This window comes from Salmo salar, chromosome ssa15 (genome assembly GCF_905237065.1).
Source record: "Salmo salar chromosome ssa15, Ssal_v3.1, whole genome shotgun sequence".
NCBI classification, from domain to species: domain Eukaryota; kingdom Metazoa; phylum Chordata; class Actinopteri; order Salmoniformes; family Salmonidae; genus Salmo; species Salmo salar.
The window spans coordinates 87917215-87940234 of NC_059456.1; the positions used below are offsets into that span (position 1 = coordinate 87917215).

The following is a 23020-nucleotide window of genomic DNA, read 5'->3' on the forward strand; positions in this document are numbered from 1 at the left end:
ACTGAGGATTCTAGCTTTTAAGCTAAATGTCTATCTCCCACTTATCATAAAATGTGAATTTGGAAGAAAACATAACTATGAATATACAATTCAGTGTACTGTATTAAGCTTTTATAAAAAGAAACATCACTATAAAAAGTTTCACATTTTTAACATTATTTGCCCATGTAAGCGGCATAATGTACAGCATAATGACAAACACTCTTTACAAACAAAGAAAAATTCTAAATGAAAGTAGAAATTGTTTTGACTTCCGTTTGAGAAAATCAAAACTGTTCAGTCCTTTTTCAAATAATGTAAATGGCTGCGTCAGATCAGGGTACTTGTACAGGCAAGCAAGATTATGTGGAAAGTTGGAACACTGACAACCTCTCAGCATTCTGCTCTTGTCGATAACTTGTCCAGTTTCATACTTTATGGGAGTCAATACCTCGTGAGTACTGGTTTAAACAATACAAAATAAAAGGCTGATTGAACTGATTAAACACCATGATTAAATCAGTTTGGCAGGAATGTCTTCAGGCACTCTTCACAGTCCCTTCACTGAGGGGAAGACTGTACTGAGGGGACTACATTCAATCAACGTGGATTGATAGATCCCGTATACTGCTAATAAAAATAAAGTTTAGTTAGCCCCAATAATATCCAGATCCCACCAACATTACACCCTCTAATGCAATGCCAGTTTCATACTTTTTGGGCTACCTTGACCATCTGTGTCACAGTCAGGGACTTTCCAGTCTAGCTTGCGGCCTTTCTCATAGAGTCCCTTCAGAACTTTGCGGACTTCGTAGTTCCCTCCTCCACGACTCAGTTTCAGGTACTTCCTGTACAGAGCAAGGGCAGTCCGTGCGTCCTCAATACTGTCATGGGTCTCACCTTGAATGTTAAGGTCTGGAGAAACAAGTAGAAGTTTTGCCATTTCACACAATTTGGTTGTTACGTGGATGAATTTGGAAAATGGCAGACTAAGTAGTAATTTCTATATGACCAAAACAGTGGTTGAGGAGTATAAGCTCTTACCCAGAAAGTACCAGGCAAGGAAGCGCAGAGAGATGATCCTCTTAATGGGCATATGGAACAGGTAGACTGTCAACTACCTGATCCTTCAGCACCTGAGCAAGGTACATCAAAACAGAGATGAGCTCCCACACTCCCTCCATTGAAATTACCCTGTCTACTGTTAACATAGCTAACCAATAGGGCTGGTTTCCTGGACACAAATAAAGACTAGTCCTAGACTAAACATTTTTCAAAGGAGATTCCCCATTGAGCATGCTTTTAGTCCAGGACTAGGCTTGATCTGTCTCCCGGAAACCGGCCCATAATCTTTACTAAAACTGCATCCAGGGGTATAGAAACACAGGTAAAATTCATTCCATTTAAAAATCAGGTAAATTAAGTATACAAACTTACCAGCAAATGTATAACCCGGAAGTCCTTCTGTAAACCATGGCCAACAAAGTGCACTCCGGTGTCAATGAGGAAGCGCAGCTTCAGGTATGTTGACTTCAGAGTGGTCAAGTGCTTGGAGGAAATCTTAGCATCCAGGTCACCTGGTTTGATGCCTGAGTACTGGGTCAGATAGTCCACCACCTGCACCAGCAAAACCGTGAGGAAGAATAAACTTTAAGAACTAAGATTAGTTGAATCTAGGTCGCTTTGTTAGGAAGCTGTCACATCAGATTTTACTGCATAGCAATAATTATCTGGACATCCATCCATCCTGTTAATGTAGTCATTATTATTGCCAGGGCGAGAGGGGCTGCATTACCTGCTCCTGAGTAGAGATGTAGTCATCGATGAACGGTACTCCCTCGTTGGGACCCTGACCACGCACGCAGGTGATCCGTGCCACAGACATCTGACTGGGCTTAATGGTGGACTTGGTGCCGTCGCTGTGTAGCTCTGCATCCTCCTATATAAAGACAGTATCCGGTCCATAAGGGGGAATTTAAACAGCAGATCTCCAAGCAGAGCTCCCTAATGTATCACTGTTAATTATTATCCTCATTGCCATGTTGCTAGGGTGAAGCTGCCTGTAACAGAAGTTGTCATGGAGAGAAGACCAAGGCGCAGCAGGTATGTGAATACTCATTTAATTTTAAAAAAGGAGTAAAGCATCCACTTGACAAACCAATAACAGTGACAACAGCTACAGTTCTGCAGGCTAGAAACGCAGTGCAAAAACAACCACCCACAACCCCAAAGAAAAACACACACACCTATATAGGACTTCCAATCAAAGGCAACTCAACACACCTGCCTTCAATTGGAAGTCCCAATCAACAACACAATCATTCACATACACAAACTGCCACGTCCTGACCCCAAAACTAATACAATAGCTCCATCTGCTGGTCAGGACGTGACACTGCCCCTATTATACACTTGTTTAATGGTTAAGGTTAGGATCTGGGCAGGAAAAACTGATCCCGGATCTGTACTTACAGGAACCTTCTACCCAGATACATTGTTGACCTAGCATACTCTGACTTACAGGGCATTCTGAAAATATTCAGGCCTCTTGACATTTTCCACATTGTTACGTTACAACCTTATTTTAAAACTTATAAAATAAATTCCTAATTTATCTACAGACAATACCCCATAATGACCAAGCGAAAACAGGTTTTATACATTTTGCAAATATATATACATTTTTGCAAATATATATATATATATATATATATATATATATATTCTTTTTTACAGAAATAACTTATTTATATAACTATTCAGACCCTTTGCTACCTGTGATACATTCAATTGATTCGACATGATTTGGAAAGGCACAAACCTGTCTATATAAGGTCCCACAGTTGACAGTGCATGTCAGAGCAAAAACCAAGCCATGAGGTCAAAGGAATTGTCCGTAGAGCTCCAAGACAGGATTGTTTGAGGCACAGATCTGGGGAACAGTACTAAAAAAATTCTGCAGCATTGAAGGTCCCCAAGAACACAGTGGCCTCAAACTTTCTTAAATGGAAGAAGTCTGCAATCACCAAGACTCTTCCTAGAGCTGTCCGCCCAGCCAAACTGAACAATTGGTGGAGAAGAGCCTTGGTTAGGTAAATTCAATTGATTGGACATTATGTGGAAAGGCACACCCCTGTCTATATAAAAATGTCCTACAGTTGACAGAGCAAAAACCAAGCAATGAAGTTGAAGGAATTGGGGGAAGGGAACCAAAAAAAATTCTGCAGCGAAGGTCCCCAAGAACACAGTGACCGCCATCATTCTTAAATGGAAGAAGTTTGGAACAACCAAGACTCTTCCTAGAGCTGGCCGCCCGGCCAAACTGAGCAATCGAGGGAGAAGGGCCTTGGTCAGGGAGGTGAACAAGAACCTGATGGCCACTGACAGAGCTTCAGAGTTTCTCTGTGGAGATGGGAGAACCTTCCAGAAGGGCAACCATCTCTGCAGCACTTCACCAAATCAGGCCTTTATGGTAGTGGCCAGACAGAAGCCACTCCTGAGTAAAATGCACATGGCAGCTCGCTTGGAGTTAGCCAAAAGGCACCTAAAGGACTCTCAGACCATAAGAAACAAGATTCTCTGGTCTGATGAAACCAAGATTGAACTCTTTGGCCTGAATGCCAAGCGTCACATCTGGAGGAAACCTGGCACTATCCCTACGGTAAAGTGTTGTGGTGGCAGCATCATGCTGTGGGGATGTTTTTCAGCGGCAGGGACTGGGAGACTAGTCAGGATCGAGGGAAAGATGAATGGAGCAAAGTACAGAGAGATGCTTGATGAAAACCTGCTCCAGAGTGCTCAGGAACACAGACTGGGGCAAAGGTTCACCTTCCAACAGGACAACGACCCTAAGCACACAGCCAAGACAATGCAGGAGTGGCTTCAGGACAAGTCTCTGAATGTCCTTGAGCAGGGGTTCTTAGACTTTTTCAGCCTGGGACCCAAATGAGAAATTCTGTGTTTTCCTGGGACCCAAGCTTAGGAAAATATGCAACTATACGTAAATATCGGTACATTTCATTGCCTTTATGCCCCCCAAAAAATGCAATATAGACAAAAACAAATAACAATGAAATACCCATACATCGAATGTTTATTTTTTCCCATTAAAAACACTTACATACCTGTCTAGGTTGGAACTGTTGCTGTTAAAATACAATACATCATTTCATTCTGAACTGGAATAAACAGATTGATCACATCACACATATGTATAACAGAACACACAGGCGTTTTGATTGTGCAACCCTAAGTAACAGTACAGATTGAAAAAAATTCAGGCCTACTGTACATCTTACTGTATACATTATTGTTGATAGAAAGTCTAGGTTGGAACTGTTGCTGTTAAAATGCATATTTTTTATTCTGAACTGGAATAAACTGATTGATCACATCACACAGATGTAGACCAGAACACAGTCCTAATGAGAGATGTGTGGCTGGTTGAAGTTTCCAACAAGCATGTATATTCTGGGCTCAGTTTTTGACAGTGTAACACTGAGGTGATGCTCAGCATTGACACTGTTTCAGTACTTGAGAACCCTGACTTGCATAGGTATGTGGTGCCAAACTGGATCTGAACATCTACTGTTTTCTCAGTCAGGCAGGAGACCACTTCCTGCTGCAGATGAGCAAACCAGAACTGTGTTCATCTCAAAAAGCATCTTGCATCAATCAGTTTATTCCAGTTCAGAATACAAATTATTACTTGTAACAGTTCCAACCTAAACTTGTTTTCAACAATAATTTCTACAGTAAAATGTACAGTAGGCCTGAATTTTCCATCTTCATCTGTACTGTTTCTTAGGGTTGCACTATCAGTAGTGTCACAGGCCGGCTCATTCATAGATAGATAGAGAGATAGAGAGATAGAGAGATATTAGGGGTGCAGTTTTATACCCTGGGCCCAGGTGGCTCCAATCACGCCAGCTCCAATCACTAATGACCCTCCTCTGCCTCTAAAAAGTTTAACAATTTGTTTAGACCAAGAACTCTACTCCAAATTTGTTTAGACCAAGAACTCTACTCCATGATAATTGAATTGGAGTGCACTGCAGAGGAGGAGCCGTGACAGTAGCTACTAGCTTGCTTTGGCTAACGTTAGCTATTAGCTGTGTAACGTTACAAGGCAAGGGGATTGTTTTAAAGATAAACTCACATCTACCACAATGAGAGATAGTACTCCCTTATTTCTGTTTATCATCACCTGTTATAAAATAACAACAATGCCTTGTTAGTTGACTTACCTTTCCACTTTCGAAGCACTGTTTCCTGAAGCATTCTGCCCTGTTCTGAAATAACTCCCTGGGTTTACCGTCATGCTGTGCCTGGATGTTTGGTCAGGACGTGTCGTTTTATTCATTTGTATTAATACTCATTACTAAGCACTTCCCCACACAAAAAACATTGTGGGCGCTCCTCGTTATTTCTCAAAGTTTGTATGAAAGAGACAAAAAAGTAATCACTGTATATGCATTTCATGACAATTGAGCTCAGTCAGAACCTGCCAGAGCTTGAGAGGATCTGCAGAGAAAAATGGGAGAAACTCCCCAAATACAGATTTGCCAAGCTTGTAGCGTCATACCCAAGATATCTCGAGGCTATAATCGCTGCCAAAGGTGCTTCAACAAAGTACTGAGTAAAGGGTCTGAATACTTATGTAAACATGATATTTCAGTTTTGTATTTTTAATACATTTGCAAAAAATTCTACAAACCTGTTTTTGATTTGTCATTATGGGGTATTGTGTGTAGATTGCTGAGGGGAAAAAACGAGGGATGCACCGATATTACATTTTTGTCCGATACCGACATCCAATATTTTCCTTGCCAAAAACAACGATAACGATAACCGATATTTACATTTTTTGCAGCTTTTTAAGCATTCTAGTACAGTTAAATAGTTAACACACACACACACATGGACGCAGCGGTCTAAGGCACTGCATCTCAGTGCAAGAGGCATCACTACAGTCCCTGGTTCGAATCCAGGCTGTATGACATCCGGCCGCAATTGGGAGTCCCATAGTGCGGCACCCAATTGGCCCAGCGTTGTCCGGGTTTGGCCGGGGTAGGCCGTCATTGTAAATAAGAATTTGTTCTTAACTGACTTGCCTAGTTAAATACAGATTACACACACAGACACACCACACTGACCAAAAATTAATTTTGTTGGCATTTACGTATGTCCCCATTACCAGTAAAACATAATCAAAACCTATTTCTTTCACTTACTTGCTGTGCTGTTTCCTTGTTCATTTGTTCAGTCGTTTTATTCTCAACCAGAATACATGTCAAGCAGTGAAGTTTCAGCTCTGTCTGTCCGTGACCTCTCTTCCTCGGTGCGCACTGTCACTGTGTCCGTTTCCATCTTGTCCAGCCGTGTATGTATACTTATGCTTCCACTTCCAGCTTTTACATACTACATACATTTCATGGACAGTATATTTTACATTAGTTAGTTAACTATTGTTTGTTTTTAGTCCCAGCCTTCAGCCAAACTTCAACCCCTCACATCTTATCACCGTAGACTATCCAGTTTTGATTTCTAGCTGCCATATATCTTTCCACTGTGCTGTTTCACAAAAGTTCTGAACCTTTCTATTCTCATAGTTTCTACAGATTATAAATTAAAGAAACACCTTTGCTAAGAGTTATTATATTATTGATCGATTGACTATGACTTTTCAAATCAACAAGCAGTGCTAATTGCAGATTTAGCTCCAAGTAAATGTTGCAATTCTTCAGCCATTCCTGAACCTGCGACCAAAAGCAAGCTACATATACGTACCAAAACAAGTGATCTAATGATTCTGTCTCTTCGCAGCAAAATCTGCAGAGCTGGGATGGTCGTATCCCCCACATATATAATTGGTCTATATATATATCTTTTGGTTGCAAGAATTTTGTATAATAATTTAAAATAAACTTGAAGTTTTGAATCCGGCGTCGTTTTGTGTATCAGTTCATAAACCATGTGCCATGGAATCAGTACATTAAAAAAATCTCCTTCCAACTATTTTGCAACCTGTATGGCGCAGCTGTCAATTTTTTGGTCCTTAAATGAAACTGGTATACTTTAATTCATCACAATTTTCTTTAGCTAATTTTGGTCTTAAATGCAGGGCCAACTGACAAGTTCCTTACCTTCTCCCCTTTTCACTTGCCTCCTCCATTTTTGCAGTAATGCTACGATCAGTTGGTAATAATTTTGCATAGCGCAGACATTTCCATATATTTTTGTTAACTGCATGTGTGACATAACTCCACAAGTCCTATTTAGGATATAATTTACAAAGAATATACATTTTTTTTGTGTGTAATTTTACCCCCTTTTTCTCCACAACTTTGTGATATCCAATTGCGATCCAATTACAATCTTGTCTCATCGCTGCAACTACCCAACGGGCTTGGGAGAGGCGAAGGTCGAGTCATGCGTCCTCCTAAACATGACCCGCCAAGCCGCGCTTCTTAAAACCTCTTCAGCGTCTCATCCCGTCAGCGGGATCAAAATCCAGCGAAAAACCATATCGCCAATTAGCATAATTTTTTTTTATATATATATATATATATTTTTTTATAGATACACCTCTCCTGAATCGACCCACGTTGTCCGATTTCAAAAAGGTTTTACAGGAAAAGCAAATCATTAGATTATGTTAGATGAGTCCATCGTAAAAAGCAGCAACATAGCCATTTTCCGACCAACCACTTGCATCACAAATAACCAAAAAAACAGCTAAATGCAGCACTAACCTTTTACAAACTTCATCAGATGACACACCTAGGACATCATGTTACACAATGCATGCATTCTTTTGTTCAATAAAGGTCATATTTATATATAAAAACAGCATTTTACATCGGCGTCTGACGTTGACTAACTATTTTCCCCTCAAATGCGTCCCGGGAAACAGTGCTACAATTCCCTAAATTACTATTCGAAAACGATTTTTTAAATTTATATTGTCAATCTAACATTTATAGATGAATATCTCTTGAGAACACCTGTCATACCAGATTTTAAATTAACTTTACTGGGTAATCACACTTTGCGATAAAAGGAGATGCGATACTCAGAAAATGAGCTAATAAACCGAGCTCGGCGCCATCTTGGAACAATCGCATGTCACATCTCATCTTGTATAATATTGTCAATAATCGCCTACCTTGAGTTGTCTTCATCAGAAAGCACTTCCAGGAATCCCAGGTCCACAACGGATGTATTTTCGGTCGAAAAAGTCCATCCTTCATGTTCCATTAGCCTGCTGTTGGTAGCGCGTCCTAGGGCTGCCTCCAAATGCTCCGACGTGCGCAGGGCTGCAGTTTCGGAAAAATTAGATTTTCCCGCCTTTAGGTTCGTTCAAACATGTCAAACGTTGTAAAACATTAATCTTCAGGGCCTGTAACACCTAGAGAGCCAATAAGATTCGACGGGGACGGTTGCAGAGTGTTTTAAAACGTTTCCAAAGGTGGGGGTAGACAGGGCCGCCGGCGTCATAATGGTGATGGCCCATCCCCTGTGACCAATTTCCAATGCGTCTCATTCACTGAGTTTCGACTGTATAAGGCTCAAACCACTGTGAAAAGACTGGCGACATCTAGTGGAAGCAATAGGAAGTGCTCATTGAACCATTGTTAACGGTGTGATTAATAGGGAAAGATGAGAAGTCGAGTCCACAATTCAGAATTCCACTTCCTGTTTCAATCGGTCTCGGGGTTTTGACTGCCATATGAGTTCTGTTATACACAGACACCATTCAAACAGTTTTAGAAACTTTAGGGTGTTTTCTATCCATATATAATAAGTATATGCATGTCCTAGCTTCTGAGTTTGATTAGTAGGCCGTTGAAAATGGGAACAATTTTTTTTCAAAATGCGCTGTGGCGCAAAATTATGATTTTTTTTTAATGCTAATTGGCGATATGATTTTTCGCTGGATTTTGATCCCGCTGACGGGATGAGACGCTGGAGAGGTTAAGTCAGTATTTTGTTGAAGCACCTTTTGGCAGCGATTACAGCCTCAAGTCTTCTTAGTTATGACGCTACAAGCTTGGCACATCTGTATTTGGGGAGTTTCTCCCATTCTCCCATTGGGGTTATATCCTGCCTGTTTGGCCCTGTCCGGGGGTATCGTCGTACGGGGCCACAGTGTCTCCCGACCCCTCCTGTCTCAGCCTCCAGTGTCCTGTGTGAATTTAAGTATGCTCTCTCTAATGCTCTCCCTTTCTTTCTCTCTCTCGGAGGACCTAAGCCCTAGGACCATGCCTCAGGACTACCTGGCCTGATGACTCCTTGCTGTCCCCAGTCCACCTGACCGTGCTGCTGCTCCAGTTTCAACTGTTCTGCCTGCGGCTATGGAACCCTGACCTGTTCACCGGACGTGCTACCTGTCCCAGACCTGCTATTTTCAACTCTCTAGAGACAACAGGAGCGGTAGAGATACTCTGAATGATCGGCTATGATAAGCCAACTGACATTTACTACTAAGGTGCTGACCTGTTGCACCCTCGACAACCACTGTGATTATTATTATTTGACCCTGCTAGTCATCTATGAACATTTGAACATCTTGGCCATGTTCTGTTATAATCTCCACCTGGCACAGCCAGAAGAGGACTGGCCACCCCTCATAGCCTGGTTCCTCTCTAGGTTTCTTCCTAGGTTCTGGCCTTTCTAGGGAGTTTTTCCTAGCCACCGTGCTTCTACACCTGCATTGCTTGCTGTTTGGGGTTTTAGGCTGGGTTTCTGTACAGCACTTTGACATCAGCTGAAGTAAGAAGGGCTTTATAAATACATTTGATTGATTGATTATTCTCTGCAGATTCTCACAAGCTCTGTCAGGTTGGATGGGGAGTGTCGCTGCACAGCTATTTTCACGTCTTTCCAGAGATGTTCGATCGGGTTCAAGTCCGGGCTCTGGCTGGGCCACCCATAGACTTGTACCGAAGCCATTCCTGCGTTGTCTTGGCTATGTACTTAGGGTTGTTGTCCTGTTGGAAGGTGAACCTTCGCCCCAGTCTGAGGTCCTGAGCGCTCTGGAGCAGGTTTTCATCAAGCATCTCTCTGTACTTTGCTCCGTTCATCTTTCCCTCGATCCTGACTAGTGTCCCAGTCACTGCCTCTGAAAAACATCCCCACTGCATGAAGCTGCCAACACCATGCTTCACCGTAGAGATGGTGCCAGATTTCCTCCAGATGTGACACTTGGTATTCAGGCCAAAGAGTTCAATCTTGGCTTCATCAGACCAGAGAATGATGTTTCTCATGGTCTGAAAGTCTTTAGATGCCTTTTGGCAAACTTCAAGCGGGCTGTCATGTGCCTTTTAATGAGGAGTGGCTTCTGTCTGGCCACATAGGCATACCATATAGGCCTGATTGGTAGAGTGCTGCATAGATGGTTGTCCTTCTGGAAGGTTCTCTCATCTTCACAGAGGAACTCTGCAGCTCTGTCAGAGTGACCATCAGGTTCTTGGTCAACTCCCTGACCGATGCCATTCTCCCCCGATTGCCCAGTTTGGCCGGACGGCCAGCTCTAGGAAGAGTCTTGGTGGTTCCAAACTTCTTCCATTTAAGAATGATGGAGGCCACTGTGTTCTTGGGGACCTTCAATGCTGCAGAAATCTTTTGATACCCTTCACCAGATCTGTGCTTTGACACAATCCTGTCTCGGTGCTCTACGGGCAATTCCTTCAACCTCTTGGCTTGGTTGTTGCTTTGTCAACTGTGGGACCTTATATAGACAGGTGTGTGCCTTTCCAAATCATGTCCAATCCATTGAATTTACCACAGCTGTACTCTAATCAAGTTGTAGAAACATCTCAAGGATAATCAATGGAAACAGGATTCACCTGAGCTCAATTTTGAGTCTCATAGCAAAGGTTCTGAATACTTATGTAAATATGGTATTTCTGTTTTTCTAAAAACCTGTTTTCACTTTCTCATTATGGGGTATTGTGTGTAGATTGATGAGGATTTATTTTTTTGGAATCAATTTTAGAATAAGGCTGTAACGTAGCAATATGTGGAAAAAGTCAAGGGGTCTGAATACTTTCCGAATACACTGTATTCATTATATAAATAGGCCCGTTTTAATTTTGTCTGGCTTGCCGTTCCAAATAGTGGAATATTTTTTGCTCATATCATTTAAAAAACAAGTTGTTAGGTATAGGCAGGCCCATAAGTAAATAGGCAAACTGGGATATGACTAAAGAATTAATCAGGGCGATTTCTCCACAAATGGACAGGTGTTGTCCTTTCCATGGTAGCAAAATCTTATCTAATTTGGCTAACTTTCGATTCATATGTATTGTAGTGAGAATTTCTTTCTTTCCGTTGATGTTCTTACTTTGTCTATAACAGATCTATCCATCCACTCACCTCTTTTCTGATGTGATATGTCTCTCCCACTTTGATGTGTGCTACCAAGTTGTCCCCGGTGCGAGCGTCCATTACATGAGGAACAGTAACCACCAAGTCATAGAGAGACGCTCCTTCAGCCTCCTCGGTGGAGCTCAGCTAAAATATTGATAAAAGTGTTGTCATTTCAATTCAACAACAGACATACTAATACAGATCATTCTATCAAACTATGAAACCAGTATGGCAAAACAAAAACAAGGAGCAAAATGGAAAAATCATGGAAGTCTTGAAAAATGATTTAGTGAGTGAGCCTATGAATGTGAAGTAGTTATTGGCTCTTCTGTGTCTTTCACCTCCTCTCCCTCTGGCCAGCTGCTGATCTCCAGGCCCTGGCTTTTGCTGATGGACATCTTCAGAGTGAGAGGGATCCAGATGTGACGTAGGTCCTCCACTCTGGTGTCAAAGGTCAGGCCCTCCGTATTGACCAGCTCCTCCCTAAACAACATGAAGGTCATCAAAAATGCAATGAGAAAAATTTGAATTTCAGTTTACTTCCTGAATTGACATTTTAGTCATTTAGCAGATGCTCTTATCCAGAGCGACTTACAGTAGTGAATGCATACATTTCATTTCATACATTTTTTTTTCTTCTCCTGTGCTGGCCCCCCGTGGGAATCAAACCCACAACCCTGGCGTTGCAAACACCATGCTCTACCAACTGAGCTACAGGGAAGGCTTACATTTACATTACATTTTAAACATTTAGCAGATGCTCTTATCCAGAGCAACTTACAGGAGCAATTAGGGTTAAGTGCCCTGCTCAAGGGCACATCGACAGATGTTTCACTTAGTCGCCCATAGAATAGGCTAACCCGATGCAGGGTAACATTTCAAAAACCAAAATGTCAGCTCATTGTTTTAACAAGCTTTCCCATCAATATATATATATATATATTTTTATCATCCTTACTCTAAGCACCACTCATGTGGTTGTGGAGGTTCTTTGGGCTTAAGGGGTTCCATTTCCTCTTTCTTTTTGGCCTTGATGAAAGCATACTGTGGAGAGAGGAACAGGTTGATTCATTCTAATAACTTTGTACCAAAATATTATTGACACTGGAAACACAACCAACATCATTGGGATAAGAGTTCTAATTGAAGAACTAAATCTCTAATGTGCTACTATAGCTAATAACTAAATCAAATAGATGGCCATCATGTCATTGTAAATATCAATAGCAGTCTGCATTCAGCATTTCAAGAGCTTGAGATTAGAAAGTTATATCTTCAAAAAGATGATTTGGAGATAATTGGCTTTAATAAAGTTCTGAACCCTCATTGGTTTCAATGGTGTCAGCAATTTTTTTATCTTGTATTCTTTTGAACTTAACAACATTAATTTGGTTATTTAGAGTACTATATACAGTCGTGGCCAAAAGTTGAGAATGACACAAATATAAATTTTTACAAAGTTTGCTGCTTCAGTGTCTAGATATTTTTGTCAGATGTTACTATGGAATACTGAAGTATAATTACAAGCATTTCATAAGTGTCAAAGGCGTTTATTGACAATTACATGAAGTTGATGCAAAGAATCAATATTGCAGTGTTGACCCTTCTTTTTCAAGACCTCTGCAATCCGCCCTGGCATGCTGTCAATTAACTTCTGGGCCACATCCTGACTGATGGCAGCCCATTCTTGCATAATCAATGCTTGGAGTTTGTCAGAATTTGTGGGTTTTTGTTTGTCCACCTGCCTCTTGAGGATTGTCCACAAGTTCTCAATGGGATTAAGGTCTGGGGAGTTTCCTGGCCATGGACCCAAAATATCGATGTTTTGTTCCCCGAGTCACTTAATCATCACGTTTGCCTTATGGCAAGGTGCTCCATCATGCTGGAAAAGGCATTGTTCGTCACCAAACTGTTCCTGGATGGTTGGGAGAAGTTGCTCTCGGAGGATGTGTTGGTACCATTCTTTATTCATGGCTGTGTTCTTATGCAAAATTGTGAGTGAGCCCACTCCCTTGGCTGAGAAGCATCCCCACACATGAATGGTCTCAGGATGCTTTACTGTTGGCATGACACAGGACTGATGGTAGCGCTCACCTTGTCTTCTCCGGACAAGCTTTTTTCCGGATGCCCCAAACAATCGGAAAGGGGATTCATCAGAGAAAATGACTTTACCCCAGTCCTCAGCAGTCCAATCCCTGTACCTTTTGCAGAATATCAGTCTGTCCCTGATGTTTTTCCTGGAGAGAAGTGGCTTCTTTGCTGCCCTTCTTGGCACCAGGCCATCCTCCAAAAGTCTTCGCCTCACTGTGCGTGCAGATGCACTCACACCTGCCTGCTGCCATTCCTGAGCAAGCTCTGTACTGGTGGTGCCCCGATCCTGCAGCTGAATCAACTTTAGGAGACGGTTCTGGCGCTTGCTGGACTTTCTTGGGTGCCCTGAAGCCTTCTTCACAACAATTGAACCGCTCTCCTTGAAGTTCTTGATGATCCGATAAATGGTTGATTTAGGTGCAATCTTACTGGCAGCAATATCCATGCACCACCCTCCTTTTGAAGCATCCAGTCTGTTATTCGAACTCAATCAGCATGACAGAGTGATCTCCAGCCTTGTCCTTGTCAACACTCAAACCTGTGTTAACGAGAGAATCACTGACATGATGTCAGCTGGTCCTTTTGTGGCAGGGCTGAAATGCAGTGGAAATGTTATTTTGGGATTCAGTTCATTTGCATGGCAAAGAGGGACTTTGCCATTAATTGCAATTCATCTGATCACTCTTCATTACATTCTGGAGCATATGCAAATTGACATCATACAAACTGAGACAGCAGACTTTGTGAAAATTAATATTTGTGTCATTCTCAAAACTTTTGGCCACGACTGTAGATAGAAAACGTTGAACAGTACAAGGCTATGTCAATAACTCAATTATGACAAAAATGCAGATAGAACCAAGCTCTCGATTTGCCATTGTAGGAGGAAATACTCAAGTGGTCGAATTGACTGATCATGAAGAGTTTGATTTGGATTGGAATTTGAGGCTCACCTCTGCCTGAGCCTTCCAGAACTCAGCCTCTTTGACACTGTTCACCTCACAGTTAATGACCAGTACATCAGGAAGGCAGCGGATGTTCCGAGTCTGCACCTACAGATAGTTAGAGGGGGAAAAAAACACATTAAAGAATCGACTCAAACAATAAATAAACAACCCATTTTTAAACAAGGGTCACTTACTGTGGGCTGGTACTTTCCACAGTTCTCACACCACGCCTGTGTACTCTGCTCCAGACATATACTCTTCTTCATGATCTCAGCAAAGTCGTACTCCTTTATCGTCTTATCTAACAGAATAGGATTTAAAACACCAATATATGATCAATAAATACAAATAACATTGATACTAGTCAAATGTTGGCAGAGTAAAGATCATTTGGGGAAAACTTACCAAGTGAGTTCTGCTCAGGGTAGTGCATGGTGAAGAGCAAGGTGAGAGAGGAGCGTACTGTCTCCTTTCCACAGCGACACAGGTTGCTGTTCTCAACCTCACACCCAAACTACCTTCCAATTACAGACTCTCCTGAGGAGCCCAGAACACTGTAACAAATAAAGCAACAAAGGAGAAAAAGCTGGCCTCCAGAGTGGTGCAGTGGTCTAAGTCACTGCATCGTAGTGCTAGCTGTGCCAATAGAGATCCTGGTTCGAGTCCAGGCTCTGTCGCAGCCGGCCGCGACCGGGAGACCCATGGAGCGGCGCACAATTGGCCCAGCGTCGTCCGGGTTAGGGGAGGGTTTGGTCGGCAGGGATGTTCTTGTCCCATTGTGCATTAGCGACTCCTGTGGCGGGCCGGAAGCAATGCACGCTGACACAGTTGCCAGGTGCATGGTTTTTTGATTGCTTGGGCGTAAAAATGTTAAAACAAAAGTTAAAAGGTGCAGTAAAAATGTGTAAATGATCAGTGTCACCTGCTGCTGGCTCCTCGGTAGGCCTGTGACCCCTCCTGCTCCTGGGTCTCCTGGTGGAGCTGGGTGAGGATGAAGCGGTTCCAGCTCTGGTTGAGACGGCCCAGCCTGGCCTTCCCCGTCTGCTCATCAGAGTCAGCCAGGATCAGACCCAGGGCAGACGCCTCCGGGATAGTTCGGAAAGCTCTGAGGAAATTACTGGCCTGTGAGAGGGGACAGTGGTTGCAATGAGTGAATGGCAATGGGAGTAGGCAGCAGGACGGTTTAATTATGGTCAGTCAGTTCAGTGCATGCATACACATTATTACAGTGCTCTATTACCACTCTATTACAACTCCATCAAACTGTCTTTATTACAACTCTGTTACATAAGCACACTACTACAGTGCTCTATCATGCAAAGAATATGTTATTTTGTAGGGATAGAAAGATAGGCCATAGGACAGAGTGAGATGTGTCATGGCTATTGGTGACTACCTGACAGGGGTCTCCTCGTGACAGATCTAGCATGTGGAAGAGGAAGCCCAGCTCACACGCCAGACAGAACTCCTTCTGACACAGGTGGTTCTGGACCAGGCAGCGGATTGGCTCCAGGAAATACAACACCTAACCAATCAGACACATAGGGGGAAAATACTCACTGTTATTTGTAAATGGGAACAAATAAGGAAATAATATACGAAAAAAACATGGATAAATCAACCGTATATTTACGCTATATAAATGAACGCCACACATTTCCGATTCTGACCTGGATCATGCAATTACAGTAAGCATTGGGAATGTGAGGTTCCAGGCCAGAAAACAGGGTCCTGTTGTAATGTTTGAAGTCAAAGTCTTCCAGCCCAAGTTTGGAGTATTTGATGGTGACCTGATGGGCACAAAACAATCAAAGATGTAAGCTCTTCTCATTGACACAACAAGCTAATCTCAAAACCACATTGAACCACATTGTGCTCATAACACAAATCCATACTATTGAACCACACATTTCACATTTACAAGTAGATAACAATGTAATAAGTAAGGGACACACCTTCCTGTATTTTGTGGGTACCATGTAGAGGTGTGGTTCTTCATCTCGACCAATAGGAGACTCAGGAAGCCCCTGATTGTAGTTGTCAAAGTCCAACTCCACCTCCTTGATCTCGTAAGGAACCTGAAACACAGCAAACAGGAGAGGATGTTTATACAAGCCAAGCATAGTTCAGAACCCAACTCTTTCTGAGACACTGAATTTGAGACACTGAATTTGTGGATGATTGACGTACCTGGTTCCGGGGAGGGGTGCGAGGATTGGGGGCGTAACCAATGAACCCAACAGTCTTCATCGTACGCAGGATCTCTGGGTCCACTGGGGGTGCTCGTCTGGACAGAAAAAAGGTGAGAAATATTTGGATACTTATTTTAACTTAGTCATTCTTCGGGCACAAGACATCTATCAAAAGCCAGAGAGCACTGCCCTCCTTGTGAAGGGACATTTTGGAGAGAGGTTGGTGTTACCCCACCTCAAGAAACAGTGAATTCACCACATAGCCTACTTTAGCAGATCTAGTCCCCAAAAGGTCACAAAACTTGTCTTAAAATAATGTGTTACCTACCTAGGGCTGGGAGTGGCCTGTGTGGTGACCCAGTCTGACAGTAGTGGCTCTGAGCTGGTAAAGGGCATGGGGATGAGGGACAAGGGCAACAGGTCATGGCTCCAGTCCAGCTGAGGCAAGGAGTCCACCAGACAGGGCAGAGCAAATTCGGTCTCCCGTGAATAACCGTTGTAGGAGACCTCTGGGGCGTCTGACCAAAGGTGCACACCTCCCCCAGGGTCCCCAAAGGCCAAAGCCTGCTTGCTGGAGGACACGTCGAAGCTCATGAGTAACTGGCCAACGGTGTTGACATGGAAGACATCAGCCAGGTTGGCTAGCCCAGTGGGTTCACAGAATTGACACTGTCCTGGGATGGAGGGAAAAGAAAGTCAGTCTTATTTTCTCTGATAAATACAGCTAGCAGGCTGCACAACAAACACATTCTCCATTTGATCAATACCTGTCTGTGAGATGATGGCCAGGCGTGACGTGTACGTAGGGATGAAGTGCAAGAAGAGGGGGTCCACGTGCACCTGGAGTGGTGTCACAGCGCGCATCATGCGCAGGTCAAACACCATGAGGAAGCGGTCACACGCTAGTTCGTTCATTCCTCGACTGGAGAACCCACACGCAGCCAGGATATCCATGGCAACCATGGACATCAAAGTCTGACAGGCTACCGGAGAAGGCATCAAACTCATGTTCTAGCTTGAAGGTGCGCAGGTCACAAAGCGACACCTGGTTATGTGGAAGGCAAGAAGGTGAGATATATACGAATGGTTAAGGATGTAAAAAAAAATAACTCGGAACATCTTCCAAACACTGAGAAACATGAGTGGCCTTCCTCTCTTGTTGTCCTTACCTTCCCAGATGTGTTCCCACAGAATAAGACACGATTGGACTGCCGCATGATAGCTACCCCTGGAGCCTCGACCATAAACTAGGCATAGGAAGGAAAGATCACAATATGTACAATTATTTACCTATTGAATCACTTATTTTTAAGAGCATATAGGCCAAAATTGTGTTGCATCTTTAGAGTTAGGCCTATATTTTCATATGCTGGTGTCATGCAATACCTTTTGTGTCTGCTACACAGTATTAAGGTCAAATTCAAGCACATAATTCTGTAGCCCACCCATGAGCATTGTGTTGTTTTCTGTCATAAGCAGTCTGCTTATGCATGTCAGCTCCCTCCTCCATTCTAAAATACACACATGAATTCATTAAGACAATTACATTATACTGTACAGTATTCAAGATGCACATCCAAACTGATTTGAAACTATAACATGTTTCAACTAAATGTTGATTTTTGCAAGCATCCTTTCAGCAGTCACCTTTGAACCTAAGTAAACATGGGTGTATGGTTTGCATAAAACATTTAAAATAAATGTTCCCCAACTAAAAAAAACTCCAACTGGACCATTTTATCTCCATCTCGCCAGCACTGGAGCGTCGGTGAACAAAACCTTCAGACGACTAAAGGCCCTGTCCGCCTCCGCTGACCACCGCAACCGCACCGGGCCCCCCTTCATCAGTGAGGTAATGGGAGCCGCCACCTGCCCAAAGCCCCGGATAAACCTCCGGTAGTAATTGGCAAATCCCAAAATCCGCTGCACCTCCTTCACCGTGGTGGGAGTCGGCCAATTACACACGGCTGATATGCGGTCACATTCCATCACTACCCCTGATGTGGAAATGCGACACCCCAAGAAAGAGACGGCTGGTTTGGAAAACTCACATTTCTCAGCCTTGGCGTATAGGTCATGCTCCACCAGTTGCCCAAGCACTTTACGCACCAGAGACACATGCTCGGTGCGTGTAGCGGAGTAGACCAGAATGTCATCGATGTACACCACTACACCCTGAACGAGCAGGTCCCGGAGAATCTTGTCCACAAAGGATTGGAAGACTGCGGGAGCATTCTTTAACCCATACGGCATGACGAGGTACTCATAATGGCCAGATGTGGTACTAAATGCAGTTTTCCACTCGTCCCCTCCTCGGATACGCACCAAATTATATGCACTCCTGAGATCCAATTTCGTGAAGAAGCGCGCCCCGTGAAATGACTATTTCCGATGCGATGAGAGGTAGTGGGTAACTGAAACCCACTGTGATGGCATTTAGACCTCTATAGTCAATGCACGGGCGCAGACCTCCCTCCTTCTTCTTCACAAAAAAGAAGCTCGAGGAGACTGGTGAGTTAGATGGCCGAATGTATCCCTGCCTCAAAGACTCAGTGACGTATGTTTCCATAGCCGCTGTTTCTTCCTGAGACAGGGGATAAACGTGACTACGAGGAAGTGCAGCGCCCACCTGGAGGTTTATCGCACAGTCTCCTCGTCGATGAGGTGGTAATTCGTTCACCTTCATTTTACTGAAGGCGATAGCCAAATCGGCATACTCTGAGGGAATGTGCACGGTGGAGACTTGGTCTGGACTCTCCACCGTAGTCGCACCGATGGAAACTTCTATGCACCTGCCCGAGCACTCATTTGACTACCCCTTAAGAGCCCTCTGTCCACACGAAATCTTAGGGTTGTGAGTGGCTAGCCAGGGAATCCCTAGAACCACTGGAAATGCTTGGGAATCAATGAGGAAAAGACTAATCCGCTCCTCATGACCCCCCCGCATTACCATGACCAGTGGCACAGTGACCTCCCTGACCAGCCCTGACCCTAGTGGTCGACTGTCTAGGGCGTGCACGGGGAAGGGTTGGTCCAACTGAACCAGGGGAATCCCTAACTTCGCCGCGACCCCACGGTCCATAAAACTCCCCGCCGCGCCTGAATCGACTAGCGCCTTAAGCCGGGAGTGAGGGGAGAAACAAGGAAAAGACAATGACACATACATGTGATGGACAGGGGGCTCTGGGTGAGGCTGGTGCTGACTCACCTGAGGTGTCAAAGGAGCCCTCTGCCTGCCTTCTGGACTCCCGGGTGAGTCTCTCCAGCACCGGTCCACAGTGTGCCCTCTGTGACCACATGAGGTGCAGGAGCGAACCCTCCCTCCAGTCTTCCTGGCTGCTGCCCCCCCTATCTCCATAGGCGTGGGAGCAGGAGGGCTGGAGGGTGGAATGAGCAGGGCCCGGGTCGGATGTCCGCGGGCGGCCAGCAGATTGTCCAGTCGGATGGACAGGTCAACCAGTTGGTCCAGGGTGATGGTAGTGTCCCGACAGTCTAATTCCCGGCGGACGTCCTCCCTCAAACTACATCGGTAGTGATCTATAAGGGCCCTCTCATTCCACCCTGCTCCCGCAGCCAGTGTCCGGAACTCGAGAGCAAAGTCCTGCACGCTCCTCGTCTCCTGTCTCAGGTGAAATAGCCGCTCACCCGCCGCTCTCCCCTCCGGGGGATGATCGAACACTGCCAGAAAACAGCGGGTGAACTCTGGGTAGTTGTCCCTGGCTGAGTCCGGACTCTCCCACACGGCGTTTGCCCATTCCAGGGCCCTACCCGTGAGACAGGAGACGAGGACGCTGACGCTCTCCTCCCCCGAGGGAGAGGGACGAACGGTTGCCAGGTATAACTCCAACTGGAGTAAGAAGCCCTTACACCCAGCGGCCGTCCCATCGTACTCCCTGGGGGGAGCGAGTTTCACCCCACTGGTACTGGGTGCTGTGGGTGCTGGTTGGGGCGCAGGCTGTTGACCTGCCGCGTTCGTGGGGCCGAGTGCGCTTCGGTCCCAGCTCTCCATGCGCGCCAACACCTGATCCATGGCGGTACCCAGACGGTGGAGCAGGGTGGAGTGTTGGGCAACTCTTTCCTCCATGGACGGGGTTGGCGCTGAAGCTCCTGCTGACTCCAGTTGGTGCGTGATTCAGTCAGAATGCTCAAGGAAGCAGGAGGGTTGAAGTCAGGCGCAGGAGACACAAGTCCGTGAACACTCGTTTTTAATAAACAATCCACACTTGACAAAAACAGGTAGGGCAGGGCAAGGTAAAACAAATACCCATGAACAGCCCGAACACAGCGTAGGGACGCAGCCCAAAACACACTACCACAAAACCCACAGGCAGAAGGGAAAAAACACCTGTTCCCCAGACGTACAACCTGACGAAAATAATCACGCACAAACACAGACATACCTTGCTAGACTAAATAACACCCCCTACTAATAACTAAACCAAAACAGGTGCGTGCCTACCTAGACCTAACCAACAGAAAGTGAAACAAAAAAGATCGATGGCAGCTAATAGGCCGGCGACGACGACCGCTGAGCGCCGCCCGGTCGAGGAGGGGCGCCACCATCCGTCAGTGTCGTGACATCCTTCTTGCCCTTTGTGCTGTTGTCTGTGCCCAATAATGTTTGTACCATGTTTTGTGCTGCTATCAATTCTTTTTTTTTTTACCTTTATTTAACTAGGCAAGTCAGTTAAGAACAAATTATTTTTTCAATTACGGCCTAGGAACAGTGGCGTTGTTCAGGGGCAGAACGACAGATTTTTTTTTACCTTGTCAGCTCGGGGATTCAATCTTGCAACCTTTCAGTTACTAGTCCAACGCTCTAACCACTAGGCTACCTGCCGCCCCGATGTTGCGATGCTGCCATGTGTTGCTACCATGCTGTGTTTTCATGTGTTGCTGCCATGCTATGGTGTTGTCTTAGGTCTCTCTTTATGTAGTGTTGTGTCTCTTGTCGTGATGTGTGTTTTGTCCTATTTTTTTATTTTTTATTTTATCCCAGTCCCTGTCCCGCAGGAGGCCTTTTGCCTTCTGGTAGGCCATCATTGTAAATAAGAATTTGTTCTTAACTGACTGGCCTGCTTAAATAAAATTATAAATAAATCAGTAAGAAAACCACAATAATGTGAATTATCATTTGAATTCAACTCACAGGTAGTCGAACATGACAAGGCCTCCACGAGTTTGGCACTTGAGATTACTCTTAGAGAGAAACAGAACCCCTGTCTCCATGCTCTGAATCTGACGAATATCATCAGTTGAGTGCGCCTGGAAAGAAAAATAGCGACCCATTTTGGGACCAAAGAAGGACATTCCATGCCCCTATGGAAAAAGAGAGTGGGGAAACAAGTGTGTATGGTAGAACATTTTTGCTGAATAGCCCATATTTGTACACCAAAGTGTACAAAACATTTGTGGACGCACTTCATGTTCCAAGTACCAGTTGATGGATTCTGGGTTCTGACTCCTAAAACTTCAAATAGGGTTAATTATCAGGTATCCTATTGAAATATTGAGTGAGAGTTAACTTCTGGTATAGAGAGAGTCTATACCAGAAGTTAATGGTTATCTGTAAGGAGGAAGGTATATGGTGGGTGCAATTAAGTTTGGAATGTGCTGAGTGCAGGGAAAATGATCACTTGTGGCAGCACTGATAAGAGGAGTGAGCATTTTGGGGCAGAGGTCAGGTCAGATGAAGTGGGGAAGAACAGGTATCACTAAGGTTCTGTCTAGCAACAGAGATGCATTGGCTGTTCAGATGTGTAGGAGACTCAGCATAGGAGAAAGGGTTAAATATCAGTGCTTGTGTTAATATGTCTTTTGTCGGTTCAGCTGTTCGATCCTTTGGGAAGAATAAACTTGGTTTAAGCTTTCATAGTGTCCGTCGAGTTCTTACTTTGATAATTAGAACCTAACACAGTAATACCCTATATTCTGGCATAATAATTTGTCTCTTACCCTGTGGTTCCCCATCCAGAGCAGCTCCTCTTGCAGGTCAAAGTGAGTTGCTGTGAGAGGAACGCCCACTTCTGCATGCACACTGTGGAGTTCAGAGAACATCCCTTCCATCATGTGCACAGACTCGGGTACGGCCACAGTAAGACCATCTGGATTGAGCGCCACACCTTGCAACAAGACAGGATTGAGCCGTGGGCCCATTGAGGGCTCCATACCTGGCTCTTGACTCCCATGGAGGGCTGGTGCGTATTCACCCATACCTGGGTCCAGACTGTCAAAGTTCATCATGAGGACAGCTGACTTAAAAAATAAAATGGGTGCATGTTGTTCAAATAGGCTTGCATCTTGGCTTATATACTAACTGTATGAGCCAGTTAGCTATAGGTTATTAATTATCTTTGATAGCATTCTTATTACAACCCCAATGGCCTCTTGGTGTTACAGCTAAACTGGCCCTGTTGCATGCCTGTCGGGCACCTCCTA

At 44.3% G+C, this 23020-nt stretch overlaps 1 pseudogene; it reads right to left on the reverse strand.

Moving 5' to 3' along the window:
* Positions 1-84: 84 nt before the first annotated feature.
* On the reverse strand, positions 85-22822 carry LOC106572499 (PAN2-PAN3 deadenylation complex catalytic subunit PAN2-like; annotated as a pseudogene).
* Between the last annotated feature and the right edge of the window lie 198 nt (positions 22823-23020).